This window comes from Triturus cristatus, chromosome 9 (genome assembly GCF_964204655.1).
Source record: "Triturus cristatus chromosome 9, aTriCri1.1, whole genome shotgun sequence".
NCBI classification, from domain to species: domain Eukaryota; kingdom Metazoa; phylum Chordata; class Amphibia; order Caudata; family Salamandridae; genus Triturus; species Triturus cristatus.
This window is the reverse complement of record NC_140592.1, coordinates 778530207-778539314: the sequence shown is the minus strand read 5'-3', so window position 1 is coordinate 778539314 and position 9108 is coordinate 778530207.

Genomic DNA, 9108 nt, shown 5'->3' with positions numbered 1-9108 from the left:
TCTAAAAACACCAGTTTAGGATCCTGTGATTGGGAATCTGGATGGGAGATGCCAATCTCAGCCAAAGCTAGTAGCCCACTTTTGTTTGTTGCCACCCCACCCTTTTTTAGACTGTCCCCCTACTGGTTTGTCCTGTGTCAGGAGTACTCCTTGAAGGCCCCGCTATTGCCTTGTCAACATCCTTTACCTGGTAGCCCCCAGTGTCTTTGGAGTTTGTATCTATCCTTGCCTAGCGAGCTCTTGAAACTTTTGGAGCGTCTGTAGACACCTTCTAAATCAGTGTTTCTGGTCCTCTGTTTTCTGCCGTTGCATTTTAGAGGGCGGGCTCAAGGTACTTGCGCATATTAGACCAGCTCTAGCTTGTGGTACAGTAGTCTTTTTTGGACAAGACAGTGCCTAGGTACCTCAGAGCTTTAGAAACAATCTCCTGCACTTTCTTTTATATTATGCTGTTAATCTCGACCTGTTAAAATGGTGCCCTGGAGCACTGCATCTCTGGCATCAGCATGAAATATTGATCAAGTCTTACACCACTGTTTTGCTGGAATTTAGAACCTCACTTGTACACCATTGGACTATACGGATAATCTCATGAAGTCTATCATTATCTGTATAGTTTTCATTTACCCCACAGGCCTGCTTCTTCCACAGTTTAGTGGTTATAGCGTTATAGGCTGATTTAGTTTTCCTAAACGCCTGTGCATTGCTTGAATACAGGACGCAAACAAATTTCTCAGGTCCAAAACCACCTCGTGTGGGGATTTACTGTTAGCAGGGTTGACATATATATTACCCTGAATCTCCTGGAGTACTGCTCTCTTCTCACCGCTCCTAGTACCGTCCTGTTGTCCTGCCACCTGCTGCTCAAGAATATTCCCCCCACCCTCTGGACACTGCTCGTGAGAATCGGCCACCGGTTCCCAAGTATGACGCCGGGAGGCTCTCTGGTTCGAAGCTTTGATTAAGACCCCAAGACCATTCTGCACTAATGTCATGTATCGATGAGGTGGGAGTGGCAGGGTTTACAACTGATACAGGACTAATTGGGGAATATGCATGTCGGGGTGTAACTGGGGACAAAATAAGCTGAAGATGTAGATTCTGCCCCCAGTAGGTAAGCTCTACACCATCTTGGGCATCTCAGGGATCGTGAGCAACAGCCCGACAATCCTACTGTGTGGCGTTAAAAGACAAACTGCCTAGGGTTGATGCTGAGGCAAGCATCCCAGAAAGCTGCTGCACTTAGCTAAGATCTCGGACGAGCCCTGAGACTGCAGCAGATGTCTGATGCCTCATGTGCTTCAACCCATAGGTTGTTGAAGATATTTAGGGGTTGTTCTGGAGACTCTACATGGTTTACAGCTCCATTCAGGCTCTCAGGGGCTGAAGGATTATTTATGGGGTCTGGTCCATGGGGTTACAGTTTAGGGTTAGGGTCTGGGTTGTGGAGGAAGGCATTGGGGTTTACTTTTTATGTAAAGGTCCAATGGCGTGTTTTGGTCTGGATCGTGTCTACCTAGGGGGGCTACAACCCTAACCAGAAGCTCAGTTCCAGAGCTTTACCAGGGGAGGCAGTGCATGGGGTCAAGCATCTTATGTCTTTAACAGATTCTGTTAAAAGGTCAGTACCTCAACTATTTTGTTGCACTGGCCTTTTGTGATTATGCAGTCCTTGGACCCTGTTGGAGTAAAACTGCAACAGTTGTTTTGATTCCTGGGGCTGAAGCGCTGTTCTTTCCTTTAGCTGAATTGCTGGCTGCTGACCATGTTTATGTAGCGTTTCATCCCTGTAGGTCTTGTGCAATCGCTATAGGGATTAAAAGACCAGAAAATACACATTAGTAAAAAAAAAATAATGTCTCTGTAGCCGTACCATTATAACAAGCAGACTAAACTATTTACATGGTCAGAAGACCCCTTCAGCTGATGGAGTAATGTGCCGCATAAGAAAATAATACATATGTTAGGCTGTTTAGAATGCTATAGTCCATAATACACACCTGATTTGCCCTTTTGAGGAACAGCCTAGTTTGTAGAGGGGCAGGCTACAGGATCCTCAGGTTTAAAAAAAGATTTTAACAGAACCTCAATCCTCTGAAAGCTCTTTGGGGTCATATTACTGACGCTTCGGGCTGTGTTGCGAAAATGCGCAGCATAGTGAGACTCCTTTGCGGGTTAGATGATGCGGTGTAGGCAGGCAAAGATACACAGGCACGCCATTACACAACTTTAGGTAACAAGAACTGTGTTATGTATGTAAGCAGAGGGTTACACTGAATGCCGTTTAAACTAGGAGGCGAGTGTCCCTCCTTCGCTGAGGTAAGGATTCCAAAAAGCTCCTCAAACTGTGCATCAACATGCAGATCGTTCCTGTAAAAACACTCAAGAACAAAAGAGCTCTTTTGAGAATCTGTGAAATCCATTTCACTTTTCTAGACCTATATAGTCATTCATTTTTAGTTTACAACACGCTGAATGCACACACTAATACACAAGGTGTCACCGTAGGATGAAGTAAAATGGTTTCTGTGATGCTTGACACTGAAGGGTTGAAAGATAGAAGGCAAGAGCTAGACAGATAGTGGGGTCGAATTGGATGGCCCAGGAATAAAGCTTGAAAGGTAGCATGCAAGAGCTACATACAGAAAGGGGTGTGCAGGACAGTGAAAGAATAACGCTCTAATGAGATGCAAAGGGGGCGTTCCAGAGTAAAATAATAGGAGAATTGTCGCTAAGCGACATTTATCCTATTATCAAGACTGTTGCTAACCCTGTTAGAGACAAAAAAAGCAGCGCTAACCGCGGTTAACGCTGCTTTTTTACGTCTGGTATTTTTCTGACTTAGCCATGATATCCTATGAAAGGAGGATATCATGGCTAAATTTGTCTGTCCCTATCAACAAGCTAACGTGAGATTATCGCTGGGTTTCCAGCGATAATCTCACGTTAGCCAGTTAGTGCTAGGATTTTTATCGCTATTGAGATAAGCGTTGCTAATAGCAGGCTATCTCAGCGATAAAAATCAACGCTAGCCGGCGATAATTATCCTAGCGCTAAGTGCGCTTAGCGATAATTATCGCCGGTTATTGTTGATATGCCCCCATTTTCTTAAGACACCATTTCAAAAGGATGCCACATCAGAAGCCTGTTATTGTGCTGGGAATACTGAAGGTTTACTAAGCCCCGCAGGAATTCAAACCTAGAACTGTTAGTTCAAGCTCCGAGGCCCCTGCACGATCAGACTTCTAGAAACAAGCCTGAGTCCGACAGCCTCTTTGCAGCATACAACACAATATCAGGATTGCACTGCATTCAATTTACCATGTTTAACATAAATGATCAATAGTCAACTGCAGTAGCATCAGCCACAGACCCCCACCCCCACCCTTCCAAATTCCTGCACAAACGGAGGCATCCCCGATAGATGATCCTGCACGAATATCATTAACAAGCCCTTTGTAAAGACTGCAGCCAAACCTCTTTGTTTAAAACATAGGCCTTTCAAGACCATGAGGGCTTTTGAAACACGGCTTACATAACATTTATCGGTTTGAAAACTGTACAGAACCCTTGTCCTCTAAGCTGTGTTTAAATCACACCAACACTTGTACCAACAAACTACTCTTTAAACAGAAGGCCCTGTAACATCTAAATAGTCAGACAACAATCACAGCCGATGTTTCAGAGCCCATGCAGCCAAAGGTCCATGAACCAATTTAAACAAACACCCCATGCGTAGATTACATTTTACCGTTGCTCCGCGATACCCAGCTAATTGTTATAAATGCAGTAAACTCCCATGAAAAGACATTTTTTCTACAATTTGTCATGCTCAGCCGATAACTTTTTTTTTGCTTTCAGTCGCATGCAAATGTAAAACAAATACACATTCGTTTAACATTAGTGAATATAACACACGCCTTCTACTTAACAGATTAATTCAAAGGTCTAGTAGCTTTTCTGCTTATTAAAAAAAAAAAACCTTTTCAGCTCAATACAGATGTCCTTTGAACAGGTCATAAAGTTATAATGTATAAAGGTTTTATTTACCTCCAGAAAAAGTCATTAGGTGTCTGCATCTTGAGGCTGTGTAGCTATGATAGCTGGGGCCAGGCTCTGCCATCCTCTCAGGGGGTAAAAATTGCGTCTCCTGGTTAGGGGACACCCCCCCTGAGCAATGCGTGAAACCTGCTTTACGGGATATCCGAAGTCTGTTAGAAAATAATGCAAAAGAATGTAGTCTCAATTCATAGCGATGAAGCTTGTAAAGATTGTATTCGTGGTTCGATATTAGTACTTCATATCGAAGAATGGTGGTATTAGCTTAAATGAGGCCATCACAAATTTCAATCATCGCTCCCGATGCATTTCGGGCAGTGTCAGCCCTTCGTCAGAGGAAAATATCTACAAGGAAACGAGCATTGATAGTTTGAGTAAACCAAACCATGAGGATCACGTATTTTTTATTAAGTTTTATATAGCGCTAGCTTGACCCGTAGGTATCAGAGCGCTTTACATACATACTGTAAAGAAAAACAGATGGAAATTGCATTACATAGTAGGCAGGCGGTAAGGAAGCAAAACCAGGGATAACAAAAAATAGAGCATGGATGATAAGGTGGTCCGGTCGCCAACTATCCTTGAATGTCAACAGAGGAGTAAACTCGGATATTAAAGTCTAGGTTAGTTGACGTTGGTCAGGAAAGTATTTGTTAAGGAGATGGATTTTCAGGTCCCTTTTGAAACAGGAGAAGGAGGGGTTGAATCTGAGGACTCTAGGGAGAGCATTCCACATCCTGGGAGCGTTGCCAGAGAGCGATCGGTATTGTGTGGTTTTCTTTTTCAGTTTCGGAGGAATAAGAAGGAGTGAGTTGGAGCTTCTCAGCGATCTGGATTGACCTGCTATTACCAGTTTGTTGTTCAGGTAGTTAGGGGCCGGAGAGTGAAGGGTTTTGTGTGTGATGCAGGCCAGTTTGTAAATACACCTCCCTTCCATGGGAAGGCAGTTGAGGGAGTTGAGAGCTGGAGTGATGTGATCAAATCTTTTTACTCCAGATACGAGTCGAGTGGCCATGTTCATCACTGCCTTTAGAGGGGCTAGGTGAGCTTTTGGAGTCCCTGTTAGGATGGCGTTCCCGTAGTCGATTTTAGAGAGAACTAGGGATTGGACTACTGTCTTGAGGTTATCATGGGGAAGAAAAGGTTTCAATTTCTTGAGGTGTTTTAGAGAGAAAAGAGCACTTTTTGCAGAGTTTTTGATGTGGGCCTCCAAAGATAAGTTCTTGTCAAGGGTGATGCCTAGAGACTTAACTGTGTCGGATAGGACGATGGGGCAGTTTAGGGTGACCAGATTCTTGAGCCACTCTTGGATTGGACGATAGTTGCTTTTTGGAGAGAATAGGATTAGTTCTGTTTTATCTGGATTGAGTTTTAAGTGGTTAGCGTTGAACCAAGTTTGGATCTCGGTTAGAGTGGCATTGAGGTGTTGGATGTCGCTGGGAGATTTGATTTTGAAATAGATTTGGGTGTCATCAGCGTAAAGGTGGTAATTCACTCCAGCTTTTTTCAAGATGATTGTGAGGGGCTCCATGAAAAGATTGAAGAGGGGCGGGGAGAGGATCGAGCCTTGCGGGACCCCAAGTGTGACTTTTGGTGGCTTCGAGAGACAGGAGTTGATTTTAATTTGTTGCGAGCGGTGTTGAAGGAAGGAGGTGAACCATTTTAGTACTGTGCCATTGATGCCGGAGCGCTTCTACATGGTCTCCAGAAGCGCTGGATGATTTACTGTGTTGAATGCCGCAGATAGGTCAATAAGGATGAGTAAGCAGGCATCACCTTCATCTAAAGCCTTGTGAATATCAGAGACGTTGAGCATAGCTGTTTCCGTGCTACAGCCTTTCCTCAATCCTGATTGAAAGGTGTCGAGGAGGTTGAACTCAATGTGTTTGTTGAGTTGGTGGAGTACGCATTTCTCCAATGTTTTTGCAAGGAATGGGAGGTTGGAGATAGGTCTGAGGTTGTTGAGATCATTAGGGTCGGCTCCTGGTTTTTTGAGAATGGGTGTGATTTGTCCAAGTTGAAGGGAGTCTGGGACACAGCCTGAGGTGAGAGAGGCGTTGATGATTTTTGTCCAGAAAGGGGAAATAGTGTGGTTAAGTTATTTTATGATTGTGGATGGGATGGGGTCCATAGAGTGGGAGGAAGGTTTTAAGTTAGAAATTATACTGAAAACCTCATTATCCGACATTAGCTCAAAGTTGGACCAATGCACATTGTATTTTAGCTGGAGGCAGACCTGATTGTCCTTGGCAAGAACTCTTTCTGAATGATCAGGGGTGGTTAGAGTGGGGCAGGTTGAGAGGGAAGGAGGGTTTGAGGTTTGGATGAAGGATTGATCAATTTGAGACTTTATTAGTGAAGAAGGTGGCAATATCTTCACAACGCTCATTGGTGGCTTTGATTTCTTGAGAGGGAGTGTAGTTAGTTTGGCTTTTGACAATGTTGAAGAGTTCTCTCGGTCTGTTTTTTTCCAGATCTAGTTGGCTGCGGAAGAAAGACGCCTTTTCACTGAAAATGTGTTTTTTGTATGCCTGCCGAGCTGATCTAAGTTGCGCTAGGTGTAAGGTCGAGGGGTTTAGTCTCCAAGACCTTTCCGTTTGTCTGAGTTGACGCCTTTCCTCACTCAGAACCACGTTAAACCAGGGTTTAGATTTGGTTCGCCTCAATTGTTTGAGTTTGAGAGGAGCTACTTGGTCTAGAACCTCTGTTGTTTTTGAGTTAAAGTGTGTAGTGAGGTCATCGGCCGTCGATGATGAGGGTTGGAGTTGAAGATGGGCATGAATCTTGGATTCGAGTTCGGATAAAGGGATTGCTTTGATATTTCTGGTCCAGTGTTTAGGTTTGTCATCACAAATAGGTTGGTGGAAGACAAGTGCATCAATCTTGAACAGAATGAGGTGGTGGTCGGACCTGTCAATGGGAGAGATCGCTGTCAGAGAGACCAGATCATTGTTGGTAATGAGTGCATCCAGTGTTGCACCTTTGATGTGAGTGGGTTTATTGCAGAGTTGTTTGAGGTTATATATTTCAAGTAGGTTGGATAGGTTCTGGGCAGTGGAGTCATCTGGGTCATTCCAGTGGATATTGAGGTCACCCAGGAACACGTCTTTAGTGTCTGTCATGGAGAACCGTGATATTAGGTCTGTTAGTTCTTCGGGGAAAAGGGTACGCTCTCCAGGAGGATGGTAGATGGTGTGGAATTTGATGGGTGAGGTGCCCTTGGCACGGAGTTCGACACCCAGGTATTCAAACGATAGGTATTCTGCAGGTTTAAGTTTGGTAATCTGTATTCCTGCCTTGTGGATGATGGCTAGTCCCCCCCCCCCCGTTTTGATCGGTCTGTCTTATCTGATGATGGTGTACCCTGGAGGGGTGAGAATGTCAAGAATGGGTGTGGAGTGGACATTGAGCCAGGATTCAGTGAGGAAAGTGATGTCAATTTCTTCAGGTAGTAGAGCTTCAGCAATGTCTGTGGCGTGTTGTACTGCTGACCTGCAGTTGAGGAGCATGCAAGAGAGAGGACGGGGAGCCTCGATGATGGAGGGAGTAAGGTGGATAGTGGAGTATTGAGCAGGAGGTCTAGGCGAGTGGACATTTTTAGGGATTCTGTTAGTGCTGATAATAACGGGGATGGGGAAAGGGGCTGACTTCTGGCTCAAAGTGAGGTAAGAGTCGTTGATCTCATCAGGTTTCAGTAATGAAAAGGGTTGGCGATCCCGGTTGGGTCGAAGTGCCTGACTCGCTGACGGACTGGAGGGACGAGGGGTGCACTGAGGGGCCAAGGGAGCGGTATTGAGTGGGGTGGGAGGAAATCTACCTGGGGAGAGGGAGCACGGCTGCTTGGTCCTGTTGAGAAGATCTTGTTGTAAGTGTAGGAAATCAGCAGCAAGGGAGTTAATTTTCAGATCCATTCTGTTCAGTTGCTGTGCTATTGAGCTGAAAAAGTTTAAGGTTTTAGGCAGGGGCCGAGAATGACTTGTGTCTTTGGAGGGAGAGTGAACAGGGGTCGGGGATTGGACAGAGTCAGTGGGGTTAGGAGAGGGGAGAGGTTGGACGCGGGGAGCCGGATTAGTAATGCTCCCATTCAAGGGGTTCAAAGGAAGAGTAGAGGGTCTACTGTCCAAGTGAGGAAGGAGAGAAATTCTAGGTAAGAAGTCAGATTTCTGGGGAATGTCAATGAGATTAGCGGTGGAGGCAGGTTGTGTATGTGGGTGTGCGACGGTGGAGGGGGAGCGTGTAGTGATAATAGGGGGGGGGAAGGAGTTTAAAGGATTGGTGACGACGTTGGCCATGGGGATGTCGCGGGGGTTGTCAGTGAGGTAATCGGAGACCAGTTGTGTCTGTGGATGTGGGGCATTGGCGGGGGAATGTCCAATGGTAGTAGGGGGAGGGAGACCACTGGATTGGAGATGACGTTGGACATGGGGGACGTAAGGGTCGGGGGAAAAGGGTCTGTGTTGGAGGAAGAGGTAGTTTGTGAGGGAGGGTTCAGATTATCACGGGTCAAGCGGAGCGTGCCTGTGGGGATTTCGGTCACAGGAGTGCAGAGGTTAGAGTCCGAGCTGTCAAGATCTAGATCGGTCTTGTGGTGTTTGTTAATTGTGAGTTTGTTGTTCCTAGTGTGCTCAGTAGATGTAATAGTTGTGAGTGTTTGGTGTCGGAGAGTAATAAGGGTAGTGTGATTATAGTGAGTGATGGTGGATGTCCATGAGTTGGAGAGAGGTTCTTCAGGGCAGGGAGATGGGATCAGTTCCACGTTATTAGTAAGGGTGATGGTGGGTTGGGGAGATATGGTTTGACGGCTCAGTTGAGTTAAAGAGGAAAGAAGTGTGGGGAAGTGGCGGTCAAAAGTGGTGAGGTGCGGGTCGGTGGCCTGTATGAGAATGGTTCCAGTTCTGTAGATGGAGATGGTGAGTTCCCCTTTGAAGGTCGGGGAGATCAAAGTGGAGACGTTTTCACCATAGGGAATGATTACTGACTTGGCGACTTGAAGGTGAAGAGAGAAGGTGTTTTTCCATTTAGCCGGGTGATTAGTGTAGAAAATGAAGT